General features: G+C 45.3%; 1 protein-coding gene across 9 annotated transcripts in view; it reads left to right on the top strand.

Annotated features, from left to right (window-relative positions):
* adgrl2a (adhesion G protein-coupled receptor L2a) overlaps positions 1-16,287 on the top strand; it is an 840,245-nt gene that overhangs the window by 344,518 nt on the left and 479,440 nt on the right. For 8 of the 9 annotated variants that reach the window (XM_059983762.1, XM_059983755.1, XM_059983763.1 and 5 more), the window contains exon 3: positions 4,816-4,865. The gene's annotated coding sequence lies outside the window, so the exon portion shown is untranslated. Of the gene's footprint in view, positions 1-4,815; positions 4,866-6,878; positions 7,033-16,287 lie in introns of those variants that run through there. The other variant, XM_059983757.1, reaches the window with a different exon arrangement.

Raw genomic sequence — 16,287 nt, 5'->3', positions numbered from 1 at the left:
CAACAAGTTAGGAACGATGACGAATTTGAAGGTATTAGCAGTCATCGTGAATGTTACAATGAAAAGGAAGATTTGAGGGATGCAATTGTTGAAAGCATTGTATGAATGCAGTCCATTATCTGCACTAGGTGTCTGTGCTGATTTTGTTCAGCCACTCAAAAGATCATAGCAGTGTACACTGGATGACTTACTCCATTGCTAACTATTAGGAACTAATACACAGTTTTATAGTACTGTAGTAGTATTGGCGATGTTCTAATTAGTTCTGCATTTCATTTAAATACATAATTTGTTATTCAGTTAAACACTAGATTGTCTTTTTTATACCTTTTTATCTATTTCTGTGAAACTTTGGCTAATTGGTAGTGGTGGAGGCAGGTTTGGTATGGTCATTTAAAGTAAAATTGGATAGGTATATGGACAGGAAAGGAATGGAGGGTTATGGGCTGAGTGCAGGCCAGTGGGACTAGGTGATATTAAGCGTTCGGCTCGGACTAGAAGGGCCGAGATGGCCTCTTTCCATACTGTAATTGTTATATGGATATATAATTGGGGCAGCCATTTAATGGGGTGAAATGTATCGGTCCCAATGTGTCCCAATTAAAGGGAATCAACTGTATTGCTGCTGAAGTGCCTTCTTCACCAAGAGCCACCTTCAAGCACCATTATCAAAGTACCAGATGCAAAACAGAGCAACATAGTAAAGGAACACACGGCCACACAGTGTGCTGGACTATTGCCAGGCAGCAATAGTTATCAGTCCTGATGAAGGGTCTTGGCCTGAAACGTCAACTGTTTACCCTTCCATAGATGCTGCCTGGCCTGCTGAGTTCCTCTTGCATTGTGTGTGTGGATTTCCGGCATTGGCAGATTTTCTTGTGTTTGTCACATAGGAAAGGTCTCAGAGAAATGAACACGCAGAGTGGAATGTTTATTTGGTTTCATGGACCTGGGTCCTTTATTACCAAAGGAAAGCCTAGTTTCACTCTGTATTCTTCAGCCACTGTGTCTCCCTGTCAATGCACTGTTAATTATAATTAAGATACTTTATTTCAAAAGAACTGGCACAAAATTGAGTGGACAGCTACAGACCTTTTGCCAGGGTGGAAATGGCTAATACAAGGCTGCATAATTTTAAGGTGACTGGAGGAAAGCTTGGGGGGGGGGGGGGTGGTGCGGGGGTCTGTCCAAGGCAGATTTTTTACAGAGAGTGGTGGGTGCATGGAACACACTGCCAGTGGGCAGTGGCAGAGGCAGCTATGTTAGGGTCATTTAAGGCACATGGATGACAGAGAAATCGGTGGTGGGGGCAGCGAACAAGAGATTCTGCAGATGACGGAAATTCAGAGCAACACACGCACACAATGTTGGAGGAACTCAGCAGATCAGACAGTGTCTGTGCAGTGGAATCAACAGTCGACATTTCAAGCTGAGACAGGCCTGATAAAGGGTTCCGGAACGAAATGTCACCGGTCCATTCCTCTCCGTAGATGCCGCGACTGAACTGAACGACTACGTAGCGGGGATGAGTTAGAAAGCTCGGCACAACATTGTGGGCTGAAGGGCCTGTACTGTGCTGTAGTGTTCCATGTTCTATATTTTAAATTACGGGGAATTATCGGCGGGATCAAATCTTAGCTGTAAGTTCAACCATATTCCGGCAGCAACGGTAAGAAGCCTCTCTCCGATTAAACCTGCCTCGTTGCCGCGTAACTGAATGTTACCATAGCAATAGGTGATGAAATGTGGAGGTCTTCAGTTAATTAAATCTGGCCCGTTTGCTCATTTTAGTGGCACTCGCTTGACGGGTGCAGAGACGGGGTGTGGGGCGCCATCCGCAACAATGCCGAGTTCTTGGAGAGGCTGATAACGAGACGGGTGCGCCGCCTCGCACCGAGTTGCCGGCTGCTCTCATTATCCTTCACACAACCTTCTTCTCCGCTGCCGGAGCTGCCTCCTGGCTGAGGTTCGGCCGGCTGTAACCGCAACTGATAGAAGGCACTGCCCCCACCAGCTCGCAGACAGAATAACACGCCTGCCGGTGCGCCGGAGAAATCAAAACCAGATCTCCCTCGCTGCATTCTTTCCCCCTCTGAGATTGGGGGGAGACCAGAACGGGAGCATATGGGTTAAGGGTGAAAGGTGAAAATTTTAAGGGGAACATGAGGGAGAGCTTCTCCATTCAGAGGGTTATGTGAGTGGAACGAACTGCCAGTGCGAGTGTGGTGGATGTGCGGTCGATTTCAACATTTAAGAGAATTTTTTGATAGGTAGATGGATGGGAGGGGTATGGAGGGCTATGGTCCATTTACAGATTGAAGTGACTAGACAGATTAATAGTTCATCATGGAAAAAAAATGGGTTGATGGGCCTGTTTCTGTGCTGTACCCGCTCTGAAACCTCCATGTTCTTCCTGTAATGGGTAACCTGCACTAAGTTAAAACTGACATTATGTTCGACACAGACATTGTGGGCCAAGAGCCGTGTTCCTGTGCTGGAAGGAGGTTATCACTCAAAGTTCTGTGGAGAACTACTGACTAGAGGGAATTTTTTCAGTTGATGATCCATCCCTACTTATCCTGAAACAGGGGTCCCCAACCTGGGGTCCATGGATCCATTGCTTAATGGTAGAGGTCTAAGGCACATCTGGCCTCTGACCTCTTCTCACTTGCCTATCATCTCCCCCTGGGTCCCCTCTGTCTTTCTTTTCTCCTGTGGTCCACTCTCCTCTCCCATCAGATTCGTTCTTCTCCAGCAATTTATTTTTCCAACCCACCTGGCTTCACCTATCACCTTCTAGCTATCCTCTCCCCCCTCCCCCCACCTTTTTATTCTAGCGTCTCCCCCTTTCCTTTTCAGTCCTGAAGAAGGCTCTCAGCCTAAAACATTGACTGCTTATTCCTCACCGTAGATGCTGCCTGACCTGCAGAGTTCCTCCAAATTTTTGTGTGTGTTCCTCTGGATTCTCAGCATCTGTTGGACATTGTATTTAAGAAGTGGAAGAAAGAGTCTGGTGGGAATGAATTGTGTGTGGGGAGAAAACTGGGTAGATCATGAGGAGAGCGAAAAGAACAGAAAAGGCTGGAGGAAGTCAGCAGGTCGGGCAGTATCTATAGAAAGAAATAAAGAGTTGATGTTTCAGGCTGAGGCCCTGTTGGACCATAAAGTCGTCTCTTTAATCCCCTGCATAGGTGCTGCCTGACCTGCTGAGTTTCTCCAGCATTTTGTGTTTGTTGCTCTGGATTTCCAGCATCTGCAGAATCTCTTGTGTTTGGGAAAGAGAAAAGAGACATTTTACTGGAAATTGGAGAATCCAGTGTTCATGCATTCGGAGTGTAGACTACCCAGGTGGAACATGAGGTTCTGTTCCTGTAGTTTGCATTTAGTCTCACCCTTGCAGTAAAAGAAGCAGTTTCTAGAGTAGGTTACACGGTTGGCACAACATTGTGGGCCGAAGGGCCTGTAGTGTGCTGTAGATTTCTACGTTCTATGTCGGTGTGAGGATAGGGAGGGGAACTGAAATCGCTGGTAATTGGGAGCTCCAGATGGCAATTTTGCAGGTGCTCAACAAAGCTGCTTCCATCTGGTAACACCACAATGCATAGAAACAGAATTAGCCCTTTTCGCTCATCCGATCTGCTCTCATGTGGTGGAGGACACATCAAATTTCAAAGTTCAAAGTAAATTTATTGTCAAAGTACTTGTATGTCACCATATACTACTTCGAGATTAATTTTCTTGCAAGCATTTACAATGAGAAACTCATCAGTGACACCAGTCGCACCAACCATAAACTGTTTCATCTGCTTCCGTCTGACAAACAGTACCACAGCATTAAAGCCAGGACCAACAGGCTACGGGACAGCTTCTTTCTACAAGCCATTAGACCTATAAATTCACATGTCTGTACATTACAACGGAGTCATAATTCAAAGGTTTTTACTCTCTTGCGTTGTGGGATGGATGTAAGATTTAAATAAGTTCAACATTTAAGTTATGGATTAACTGAATTTAAGTTATGGAGAAAGACTGGAGGTAGAAGATTGAAGGGAGGTTTGATAAAGGTGTGCAAACTTTGAGGGGTGTAAATGGGGCAAGTGCAAGTGGGCTCTTTTCACTGAGGTTGATTGAGACAAGAACTAGAGGTCATGGGGTTAAAAATGAAAGGTGAAATGTTTAAGGGGCACTGAAGGTTGTGAGAAAATGGAACAAACTGCCAGCCCAAGAGGTGCATGCAAGCTCATTTTTGGTGTTTAAGAGAAGTTTGGATAGGTAGTACATGAATGGTAGGGTTACTGAGGGCTAGGTCGATGGGAGTTGGTACTTTAAATGGTTCAGCATGGATTAGATGGGCCAAAAGGTCTGTATCAGTGCTGTACTTTTCTATGACTCTATTTAAGAGAAAGTTGGATAGATACATGGATGGGAGGAGTATGGAGTGTATGGTCAGGGTATAGGTCGATTGGACTAGGCAGATTATTTGGCATGAACTAGATGGGCTGAGGGGCCTGTTTCTGTACTGTAGTGTTCTACAACTATGACTGACAAATAACCAATGTGCATTGATGGTGAATACCTGTATTTATTTTCCTAAAAATGCTGGCGGAGATTTGGAGTTTAGTGCTCCCTGCCTGTGTTGTCCTTCCCCTGTCACAGGCTAATCTGCACTCTTCCTTTTTGGCCTGTCAAGCATTGTCCACACTCCGCTCATAACTGAAGTGCTGTGCTTAATAGAGATGCGCACTCAAAGGTTCGGTAAATTGAATCTGACTGTCTCTCGGATGAATCCTTCATACGTGTTTTTCTTCTTTGCAGGATTCCGCGACACTCCAACAAGATGCTGAAGTCTACAACATCTAAATGTGGTAAGCTGCAGCTCTGCATTTTTATCAAACAGAAAGTGAGTGTGTGATGTTTTGCCTAAGGAGAGGGGATCGTATGCAGCATGTGACTGTAGTGTGCAGGGTAGGAACCCTCTCTGACCTAAGACACCTTCTTTGATGTGGTCAAGAGCAGAGGATGCTTATTCTCATTGTTACCTTCATTGCCTTCAATCTCCTGTCACCACAGGACTTGTACATATCCAGGACAAAGAAGCAGGCAGGAAAAACTATTCCACACACTTTCTACCCTGCAAACTGCCTTTTCCAAAAGCTCTCTTCTGGAAGGCACTGCAGAGCTATTAAAACAAACACTTCATTTCATTTGAAAAGTTTCTTCAGCCAGCCAGTTAATCTGATCAACCATTCTAGTTAGCTATCCCATCTCCCTCAATTGCCCCCATTACTGCACTGTAAGCACTTTAAACTGCTGTTTAGAATGCTGTGCACATTGCAAATACATGCTGGTATTTATACATTTATGCACATTTTATTCCATCTCTATATTTTAATCTCAAATGATATTTTTATATAATTGTATATAATATGGCATATTACAGTCTACAGGAGTTTGTGCTGAGGGACGCACTGATGCTTGATGGGGAAGTTCTTCAGCCGTATGGACAGGGAGAGGCCAGACTGGGTGAGGAAGGCCCTCAGTTATTGCAGTAATGTACCACCCCAGAGGTTACACGTGCTATTTGTAAATGTTATTGATTTAGAATTACAGTGCAGAACAGGTCCTGTTGGCCCAATGAGCTGGACTACCCGCAGCCTACCTGTTTAACCCTAGCCTCACAGAACAACTTACAATGACCAATGAACCCACTAACTGGTATGTCGCTGAACTGTGGGAGGAAACCGGAGTAGCTGGAGGAAACCCACGCAGTTCATGGGGAGAATGAACAATCTCCTTACAGTACCAGAAATGAACTCTGAACTCAGGAAAGCCCTGAGCTGTAATAGTACCATGCTAACTGCTACGCTGCCATAGTGCCCTATTGACGTCTAGGAATGTAATAGAACTGTACAGAAAGCATTGATCATGAATGTAAAGAATGATAAGGCATGGCACACTTAATTCTTGTAAATACTTTTTATTATGAATAAAGTTTATTTTGATAAAGAAATTAAACCCAGATTGTGGTTACTGCATTGTGAAATGTTTTACATACCACCATACCACCATGCTACCATGCCACCCGAAGTGATGTGGTTCAGGAACAGCCTGTGGTTCTACCACAGCCTCTGGAATTTATACAGGTATCCTCTGTTTTTTGAACGTTCGCTTTACGTCAACTCACTGTTACGAAAGACCTACATTAGTTACCTGTTTTCGCTAACAGAAGGTGTTTTCACTGTTACGAGAAAAGGCAGCGCTCGCGCCGAGCAGCCAAGCCCCTCCCCCGGAACTGCATTCTAGCTGGCATTGCTTAAACACGTGCCTGTGAGCATCTGCGCTTACGTTGATTTATTTTGAGCATCCGTTAGCAAGATGAGTTCTAAGGTATCGGAAAAACCTAAAAGAGCGAGTAAGGGGGTTAAACTTAGCGTAAAACTAGACATATTTAAGCATTTCCATCCTGGTGAACGAAGTAAGGACATAGTGAGTTTGGCTAAGCGTTTGTGGAAGTTGACGGAGATGATGTTGAAGAGGTTTTGGCATCCTATGACCAAGAACTGACAGATGAAAAGCTGATGAAGAGGAAAGGACAACAATTGAAGCCAAACGCAGTAGTGAACAGCCGGAAAGTGAAGACGTCCAGGAACTGAACGGGAAGCAATTGCGTGAGATTTTCGCTACGATTGACAACGCTGCAATGATTGCAGAAAAATGTGACTTTAATTTTGAAAGGGTACGTAGGTTTAGAGCATATTTGTAGGATGATTTGAGTGCTTACAAAGAATTGTATGATAGAAAAATGCGCAAGGCTAAGCAGTCAAGCATACTGTCGTTTTTCAAGCCTTCCACATCAGCCACAGCAGACGATGAAACTCGACCTCCGACATTGAGGCAGGCAGACATGGAAGAAGGGGACCTGCCTGCCCTGATGGAAACAGACGATGATGAGATGACACCCCAGTCCCCCACCACCCCAGCCTCCGACGACTCAGCCTAGCACACCATCATCAGTGTGCTCACTGTCTTCCGGTAAGTGAAACTACACTGTACATACATTATTTCTACTTTATATAGGCTGTATATTTTTATGTTATTTGGTAACTTCATAGCTTAAAGGTTACTGGAAAAAGTGTTTCTGCTGAGAGCGCTTGCGCAGTGTGTTTCTGACGGGAGTGCTTGCGCCGTGTGTTTCTGACGGGAGCGCTTGTGTCGTGTGTTTCTAACGGGAGCGCTTGCGTCGTGTGTTTCTAACGGGAGCGCTTGCGTCGTGTGTTTCTGCTGAGAGCGCTTGCGCCGTGTGTTTCTGATGGGAGCGCTTGTGTCGTGTGTTTCTGACGGGAGCGCTTGTGTCGTGTGTTTCTAACGGGAGCGCTTGCGTCGTGTGTTTCTGCTGAGAGCGCTTGCGCCGTGTGTTTCTGACGGGAGCGCTTGCGTCGTGTGTTTCTAACGGGAGCGCTTGCGCTTTGTGTTTCTAACGGGAGCGCTTGCGCCGTGTGTTTTTGCCGCGAGTGCTGCCAAGAGTACTTGCGTGAGATTTTCGCTGTGGTGGACAGTGCTGCAATAATTGCGGAAAAGTATTTCTACATTATATAGGCTGTGTATTTATCAGATCATTCCTGCTTTTACTATATGTTACTGTTATTTTAGGTTTTATGTGTTATTTGGCATGATTTGGTATTTTCTTGGGTCTGCAAACGCTCACAAATTTTTCCCATATAAATAAATGGTAATTGCTTCATCACTTTACGACACTCCGGCTTACAAACCGCTTCATAGGAACACTCTAGCTTCGAGTAACGGGGGAAACCTCTATATATTTTATTTATTTAGCGATACCGTGTGGAATAGGCCCTTGCAGCCCTTCGATCCACACCTCCCTTGCAACCCCACCACCCCGATTAACCCTGACCTAGTCATGAGATAATTTACAATAACCAATTAACCTACTAACTGGTATGTCTTTGGACTGTTGGTGGGGGGGGGGGGGGGGTAACTGGAGCACACGTTAGGAGACTGCTTATCAAACGGCACTGGAACTAAACTCGAATTCTGGAACTCCCCGTGCCGTAAAAGTGCCGCGCTAACTGCAACACTACTGTGGCCCCCGAAACTGCTCCAATACTGTGGTGCCCATAGATATAGCTAGGCAGCGGATGGTCACGTAGCCATGATGGGTCGAACAGAGTGTTTCTGTGCTGTGTAACTCTATGAAATTCAGATTAACAATGTGAAGTATTTTAAAAAAGCAATAGTCATCAGTAATGTGAGCATAAAACTACTATAAAACTTAGCTATTCACCAGTGTCCTTCAGAGGAGGAAGTATTGTCCTTATCTAGTCTGACCTGTACTGACTCCTTGCTTACTAATGTGCCTGTCAAAGAAATGACTTGCAAAGCCATTCAGTTCACAGCCAGACATGAGTAGACATTAAACGCTGTCCTTGCCGCAATACAGAGATCTTGATACATTAGAAAAAGTTTTTTTTTATTAAAAAGCAAGACAGGATTGTTATCAGAAAGAATTTCTTTGAAAAGTTAAGAGAAAATAAGGAAAAAAGCTGCAGATGCTAGAAATCTGAAATGTAAGAATCTCTGACCTGAACGTTGAGTTGTTTCTCCATGGATGCTGGCTGACTTGCTGAATGTTTCCAGCAATTCTTGTTCCTTTTATTTCAAACTCCAAGTACCTAAAATTTATTTTTTAACTTCAGTGCAATAGCACAGCAGAGCTCTCCTGCGCGATGTACAACGTATCTGTGCATGTAACAGTGCATCAGTACCCTTAGAGAGAAGACTGACAGCCCAAGACAACGTGTTTTCAAATCACGGCTCAGATTTAGTTATTCTAAGTCTGATTCCTCTGGTCTTAGGCTCCCTCATCACTGGAAACATCCTGTGTGCATCCACTTTATCTGTGCCTTTCAATATTTGGTAGGTTTCAATGAAATCCCCCCCCCTCCCTTTCATTCTCCTCTCTTTCGATGGAGAGTGTGAGCCTATCGTTCCTCGAGACAGGTGGCTTGGAAAAGCATCACAGAAGATTGTAACATCGGATCAGAGAGTTTCTGGTCTCTTATTTCGTTGCTGCAGGAGTTTGAGCTGTCTCTCCCTTACCAGGAGAGACAGCCTGTCTGAGATACCAAAGTGCTGGTTTGTGGACTGTAGACTTGACGGACTCTAGATCAAGGACTCTTTGAGGCTTTGGAGCTTCTGCTGTTGCTTGCATGTGGGGGGAGTGGGGAGGTCAGTGCTTTTGCTGGTAGGGTGGGGACCAATGCTTTTGCTGCTGCTGGTGCGAAGGGGGGGGAAGGGGGCTACGATGTGTCTGTAATTCATTCTTTGGTGTTTCTTGTTTGGTGGATGTCTGTGAGGAGTACGAATTTCAGATATCAATGTACATTGTATACATACTCTGATAACTGGCTGGTGATGAAGTGGCATCATTACTGGACTTCGAGTCAAGTTGTCCTGAGTTCGAATCCGGCTGGCTTCTTGCACTCTTTCCATCCATGCTAGGTTGAGCATCAAGCTTGTAAAAGATTTGTAAAATGCTAAAGACGGCAAGGTTGCCGCTCGATGTGCCACATGGTGCTGAAGGGAACAACAACGTACTCTGAATTTTGAATGTTGAAAGGACTAGATAAGGTGGATGTGGAGAGGATGTTTTCTATGATGGGGGTATCCAGAACTAGAGGGCACAGCCTCAAAATTGAAGGGCGACCCTTGAGAACAGAGGTAAGGAGGAATATTTTTCAGCCAGAGAGTAGTGAATCTGTGGAATGTTCTGCCACAGACTGTGATGGAGTCCAAATCCGTGGGTATATTTAAAGCAGAAATTGATAGTTTCCTGACCGATCAAATTGCATCAAAGGATATGGAGAGGAGGCAGGGGTAAGGGGGTTGAGTGGGATTCGGGATCAGTCATGATGGAATGGTGGAGCAGATTTGATGGGCTGAATGGGCTAGTTCTGCTCCTATGTCCTATGGTCTTATATTAAAGGAACCTTTGAACTCCAGTAACTATAGGCCCAGATGAGACCAGCTCACTGGGCAATACGGTCAGCATGGATGAGTAGGGCCGAAGGGCCTGTTTCTGCGGCGTTTGACTCTATAACAGTGATGTTGCTTGTGAATGACAGCTCTTTGGAAAAATGGAAAAAGCTGCAATGGGCTTGGAATAGTGAGTCACCCACAGCTCAGAGGACGCTGTTGTGTTTACAAAGGTGCCCTGTTTTGAATTTGACAGGGCAGGAACAATGCGGACTAAATAGACTTGCTACTCTGCTTATTAGCCCTGAGAGTGAATTATGAAACAAAGAGCCAGCGGGCTTTTATTGTGTTTTCAGGACAACCAATCATTGTTGTGTTAATAACAGCCGGAGCTGGGGTTCGCCGGAGAAAGAACAAGGGCCCTCTGCTTAAGAGTGCAGAGAATGACGTGCACTCAGCAGTGTCAATCCTGTTCTCTGGGCCACGGGGGTTTGCTGATCACAAGCAAGCAAGGCAGTATACACTTGATGGGCACCTTATGCAACCTCTGAACATCCCGTGGTGCTCCACAGACAACTTTTCAAGCTGTAACACAGGAGACAGAGCAGCTGTCTGTCTATAAAGCAAGATCCCATTCAGCAGCAACCGCATCCTCTGTAGGGAGTCTCTGTATGTCCTCCCCGTGGAATGTGTGGGTCTTCTCGCTGGGTGCTTCCGGTTTCTTCCCGCTGGGTGCTTCCGGTTTCTTCCCACAGTCCAAATACATACCGGGTAGTTTAATTGGTCATTGTAAATTGTCCCACGATTAGGTCAGTGTTAATCGGAGTTGTGGGGTTGCTGGGGCGCGTGGTCCTGGCGAGTGTGTGTCTTCAGGCTCCTGTGCCTCCTCCCTGATGGTAGTAATGAGAAGAGGATATGTCCTGGATGGTGCGGGTCCTTAATGATGGCTGCCACCTTTAGGAAGCATTGCCTTTTGAAGATCTCCTCGCTGCTGGGGGGGTGGGGGGTTATGCCTGTGATGGAGCCGGCTGAGTTTACAACTCCGCAGCTTTTTCCGATCCTGTGCAGTAGCCCCCTCCATACTGGACTGTGATCCATCTTCTACACCTCTATCAAGTCAGCTCTTTATTTTATTTGGACATTTAATACAGAACAGGCCCTACCAGCCCAACGAGATGCATTGCCCAGCAACCCACTTGTTTAACCCTAGCCTAAACACTGGACAATTTACAATGACCAACTAACCTACCAACTGGTCCGTCTTTGGACTGTTGGAAGAAACTGCAGCACCTAGAGGAAACCCAGGCACATGCAGGAAGAACGTACAAACTTTCCTACAGAGGACGCTGGAATTGAACTCTGAACTCCAGCAGCATGAGCTAACCAGGTCAATGTAAAGCCCATGTAAAACTTGGTGATGACCAGATGCCGATTCAACCAATGCGTCAAGCCAATGGGAAGGCATGAATTGACGACTGTAAGGACCACTAGCTGTCTTTCCAACCCTCCCTCCCACGTCCCTGTTGCAGCAGCCGACAGCCTTTTCAGCACAGCCCACAGAACATTTGCACGGTTAGCCTTTTTGTTGCTTACCGTTGTCTGTGTCTGTGGACTTTGACTGGGCTATTGATTTCATATTGTGCATGTTTATTCTGAATCCTGAATGAAGATTGATTCACTTTCTATGACTGCACATGTCAATAAGTTCAGATTCTTTAGGAACCAATTTGAGATGGCTTCTTTTCTTCCTCCCTGCTCAGAAGAGCTTGAATACATATTCTTAACCTTTCACTATTGAATCCAAAATGTACGACTTCTGTAATGCAATCTCCGATTCGGATTCTGATAACGTGAAAGCAAAAGTTTAAAAGGGACCTGAGGGGAAGCAGTTTTTGTGGAATGAGCTGCCAAAGGAAGTTGGCAGGCCTGCTTCCGCTGACACACCTCCCAGTCTCCACCCAACTAATAAGAGTTGTCTGCCTGTCATTCCTGACTCCTCACCTGCAGCCTACTTAACCCCAGTTCTCATCCACAGTCCTGGTTCACTCATCGAATGAGCCAGCCTCAACCCGTTACTCTGAGTTTTCACTCTCCCTGCCTAAAGTTTACCAGGTAGCCTGTTGTGTTTCATATCGGTTCTTTCCTGTTTTGGGCCCCTTGTGGCTTGTTGTTTTGCTGCCTATATTAAAGTGATCTTTCACTTCCGATTCAGACCCGCTGCTCTGCTTTTGGGTCAAGCCTCCTCTACGTTTCCTGACAGAAGTGGTAGAGGTGGGTACAATTATATTTAAAAGATGTATAATCTGGTACATGGATAGGAAAGGTGGATATGGGCCAAGTGCAGGAAAATGGAACCAGCAACTTGCCAGGATGGACTAGCTGGGCCAAAGGGCCCCCACTATCCAGAACATACTCTCTTTTCACTGCTGCTGCATTTGATTCTGAACAATTGGTTTATTGATCTTTACAGAATGTTTCCTTCCCCTCTCCCTTCCATTTTTCCACAACGATGATTCCCCTCTTCTTGTCCCCTTGCCACTCTCAGTCCACAATGGAGACCCGTATTAGAATCAGGTTTATCATCACTCACATGTCACGAAATCATTTTTTTAAGGCAGCAGTACAGTGCAATACATGAAATTGCTGTAGTACTGTGCAAAGGAATAAGCTGCAGTTGGAGGAAGTGCTGAGGACATCCAGCAGGTGCTGCCATTCTTCCAGTGCCAACATAGCATGCCGGTAACTTACTAACCCTAACCCGTATCCAGCATCCAGCAGGAATGTGGAAAGAAACCAGATCACACAGAGGAAACCCGCAAGGTCACTGGGATATGAACCCGGTTAACTGGTGCTGTAAAGAGTTCCGCTAATTGCTATACTACTGTGCCCATCGTGTATGGGCTGCTTTCCTGAGACAGTGGGAAGTGTGGAATGCTGTTGTACAAAATGAATGCATCCTGTAATCATTTTGAGATTCCCTCAGAAGCCAGCCTTGCCTTAGAGGACCCTGGTGGTTGGGGTTGATCGTGGATGTTGCGGAGTAGCTGTCTATGTGTTATGCAAGCCAGTACACAGACCAAGTCAGTACAATAGGGAGAGCAAGCTGTTGTCCATGTGACAGGGTCCACCTCTCCACACAGCTGATGAACCCAAAGGAATGGCAGAGACCGATACAGTTTGGCACCATCAGTATTGCACAAGTTGCTGGTCAGCATTGAACTGAACATAAGACCGACTCCAGCTCCAGATTTTTCCTCAGGGTTTACTCCTAAAGCCTTCTTCACGAGTGGATGTAGCCACGAGGCAGCGGAGGTTGGAGATCAGAGTTTTCTGCCTCCTAGATGAATTGCAACCATGCCTGATGAGCCCGATCTGTCTGACAGCCTTGCCTACATCAACACATTCGTAACTTGTGAGTTCCATGTGACGATTCTGCCAACCTGACAGATATGGGTAGTTCACTGTTATGCTCTTAAAGATCTCAAGAAGTTTAAGAGCCATGGGGAGACTTTGTTCTGTTGTCCATCATATAACACATTTAGTTCATAGCAGAATTCACACATTCCCTTCCAAAGTTCCCTCAGCTTTACTCTAGATGTGGCCATAGCTGGCATTGCTCTGAACATGTGTCAGTGGCCTTCCTTTTTAAACTGGATGGATTGCAAGCCTCTTCAGAGCACGATTAAATTGACCACAAGACTTGGAGAAATAGCTGGCTTAGCTTCACAGCCCTTGAGGTATTTCTGTGTCAGATTCTCTGCTGGAATGTGGGATATTCCATCATATACATATTCATATTCCATCTGGGTAGCCTCCTAGCTGACAGCATAAACATCAGTTTTTCTACTTTCTGGTAATGTCTCCCTCCTTCCCTTTCTCTCTTCTTCTATTCTCCACTCTGGCTCCCCTCTTACCTCATCACTTCTCACCTCCCTCTGGCATCCCTTCTCCTTCCCTTTCTCCCATGGTTCTCTCCCCTCTCCTATCAGATTCATTCTTCTCCAGTCCCTTACATGTTCCACCTATCACCTCCCAGCTTCTAACTTAATCCCCTTCCAACTCCCCCACCCACCTGGCTTCACCCATCACCTTCCAGCTGGTACTCCTTCCCCCCCCCCCCCACCCCATCTTCTTATTCCGGTGTTTTTCCTCTTCTGTTACAGTTCTGATGAAAGGTCTTGGCTTGAAATGTCGATTGATGATCATTTCCATTCATGCTGAGTTCTCCAGCATCTTGTGGGTGAGTTAACTCTGGAATTCCAGCATCTCTTGTATTTGTGGAATGAGGGGTAACTCTCTGATGGACTGGGAAAGTGGGTTGGTTAGGATACAAGCACACGCACTGGAAAACAGGAGCAAGGTGTCTTCACCAAGTTACTGGACTCTGAAAATTCACACTCGTTCCTCAGTCACACGTTATTTACACTCCATGGCCACTTTATTAGGTACACCTTTCGTAAAGGCAAATATCTAATCAACCAATCAACGTGGCAGCAATGCATAAGAGCATGCAGACGTGGTCAAGAGGTTTAGTCGTTCAGACCAAACATCGGAAAGGGGAAGAAATGTGATTGAAGTGACTTTAATCATGGAGTGATTGCTGGGTGGTTTGAGTATCTCAGAAACTGCTGACCTCCTGAGAATTTTATTCACAACAGTCTCTAGAGTTTATAGAGAATGGTGTTGAAAACAAAACATCTGGCGACTGGCAGTTCTGTGTTCAAAAAAACACTTTGTTAATGAAAGAGGTCAGAAATGCCATCCATATACAGAATTGACAAGCGGCTGCAGATACTGACCAATTGGTAATCTTACGTGTGTTTAAATTCCCTATTTGCATGATCAATCATCCAGCACCCTACGATAATAGCTAATAGAATCTCTATGTTACAGGCCAATTAAATTCAGAGTTTGTGAAGTAACTGACCGATAGTAAGTGTCATCCAGGTGTGTCATCTTCATTTGCATCTTTACCTTGTCTTTGGATGCCAAATGGCTGCTGCTGTGCAAAGGGGAGGGCATGACCCAGAAAGTGGAGAACCCTTCCTGAGGCAGTGCCTCCTGTAATCCAAAGCCTCCACCGTAATGTATTGAAGTGCAAACCTGGCTATTTGAGTCTGTCTTTTGTGTGGAAAGAGCTAACAAATTTTTTGATCTTTTAAGAGACTCTTGGATAGGTACATGGAGCTCAGAAAAATAGAGGGCTACGGGTAACCCTAGGTAATTTCTAAAGTAGGTACATGTTCGGCACAGCCTGTATTGTGCTGTAAGTTTTCTGTGTTCCATGTTCTACGTCAACCAAGCACTGATGCATGAGAACTTTGTGAGACTCACTTAATCAGCCAGTCAACATTGCAACAGATTTATAGATTTAAAGATTAGCTTCCTTTGTCATACATTCATTGAAAGGGGAGAGGAACATAGAAGCAGATTTAGGCCATTTGGCCCATCCAGGCCTGTCATTATTTAATGTTTCAATGAGATCGTTCCCCCAACCCATTCTTCTAAACCCCAGCAAGTACAAGTTTAGAGCCATCAAATGCTATTCACATGTTAACCCTTCCTTCCCCCGGAAGAACCAAAAGAAGTGAATATCTGTGTTATAACAAGAGGTTAGATAAACTTTGGTTGTTTTCTCTGGAGCAATGGAGGCTGAGGGGGGATCTGATAAAGGTTTATAAGATTATGAGAGGCATAGTGGGCAGACATTATCTCTTTTTTTTCCTGGATTGAAATATCTAAGTACCAGAGGGCATGCATTTAAGGTGAGAGGAGGTAATTTCAGAGGAGATGTGAGGGACGAGTTATTACTCACAGTGGTGGTTGCCTGAAATGCGCTGACTGGGAACGTATTAGAAATAGTATGGACTTTAAGATTTGTTTAGATAGGCACAAAGAAGGATATGGACATTGAATAGGCAGAAGAGATTAGCCATTTGATTACTAATTTAATAGGTTCCGCACAATATTGTGGGCCAAAGGGCCTGTTCATGTGCTGTACTGCTCTATCTTTTAGGAAATATCAAAGCACACAGTGAAATGTATTGTTTGCATCAACAGCCAACACAGCCCAGGGGTGCATTGTGGGCAGCCCGCAGGTCTCACCATGCTTCTGGTGCCAACGCAGCTTGGCCACAACTCACTAACCCTGACCCATATGTCTTTGGAATGTGGGAATAAAGCAGAGTACCAGGAGGAGACCCACACGCTCATGGGGAGAACGTACAAATCCCTTACAGATAGTAGTGGGAATTGAACATGGGCTAGTGCTGTTGTAAAGTGTTGCCTTACCTG

The sequence above is a fragment of the Hypanus sabinus genome, chromosome 11 (assembly GCF_030144855.1).
Source record: "Hypanus sabinus isolate sHypSab1 chromosome 11, sHypSab1.hap1, whole genome shotgun sequence".
Lineage (NCBI taxonomy): Eukaryota > Metazoa > Chordata > Chondrichthyes > Myliobatiformes > Dasyatidae > Hypanus > Hypanus sabinus.
Note: the sequence above shows the minus strand (reverse complement) of the source record. Positions and strands in the feature narration are given on the sequence as shown.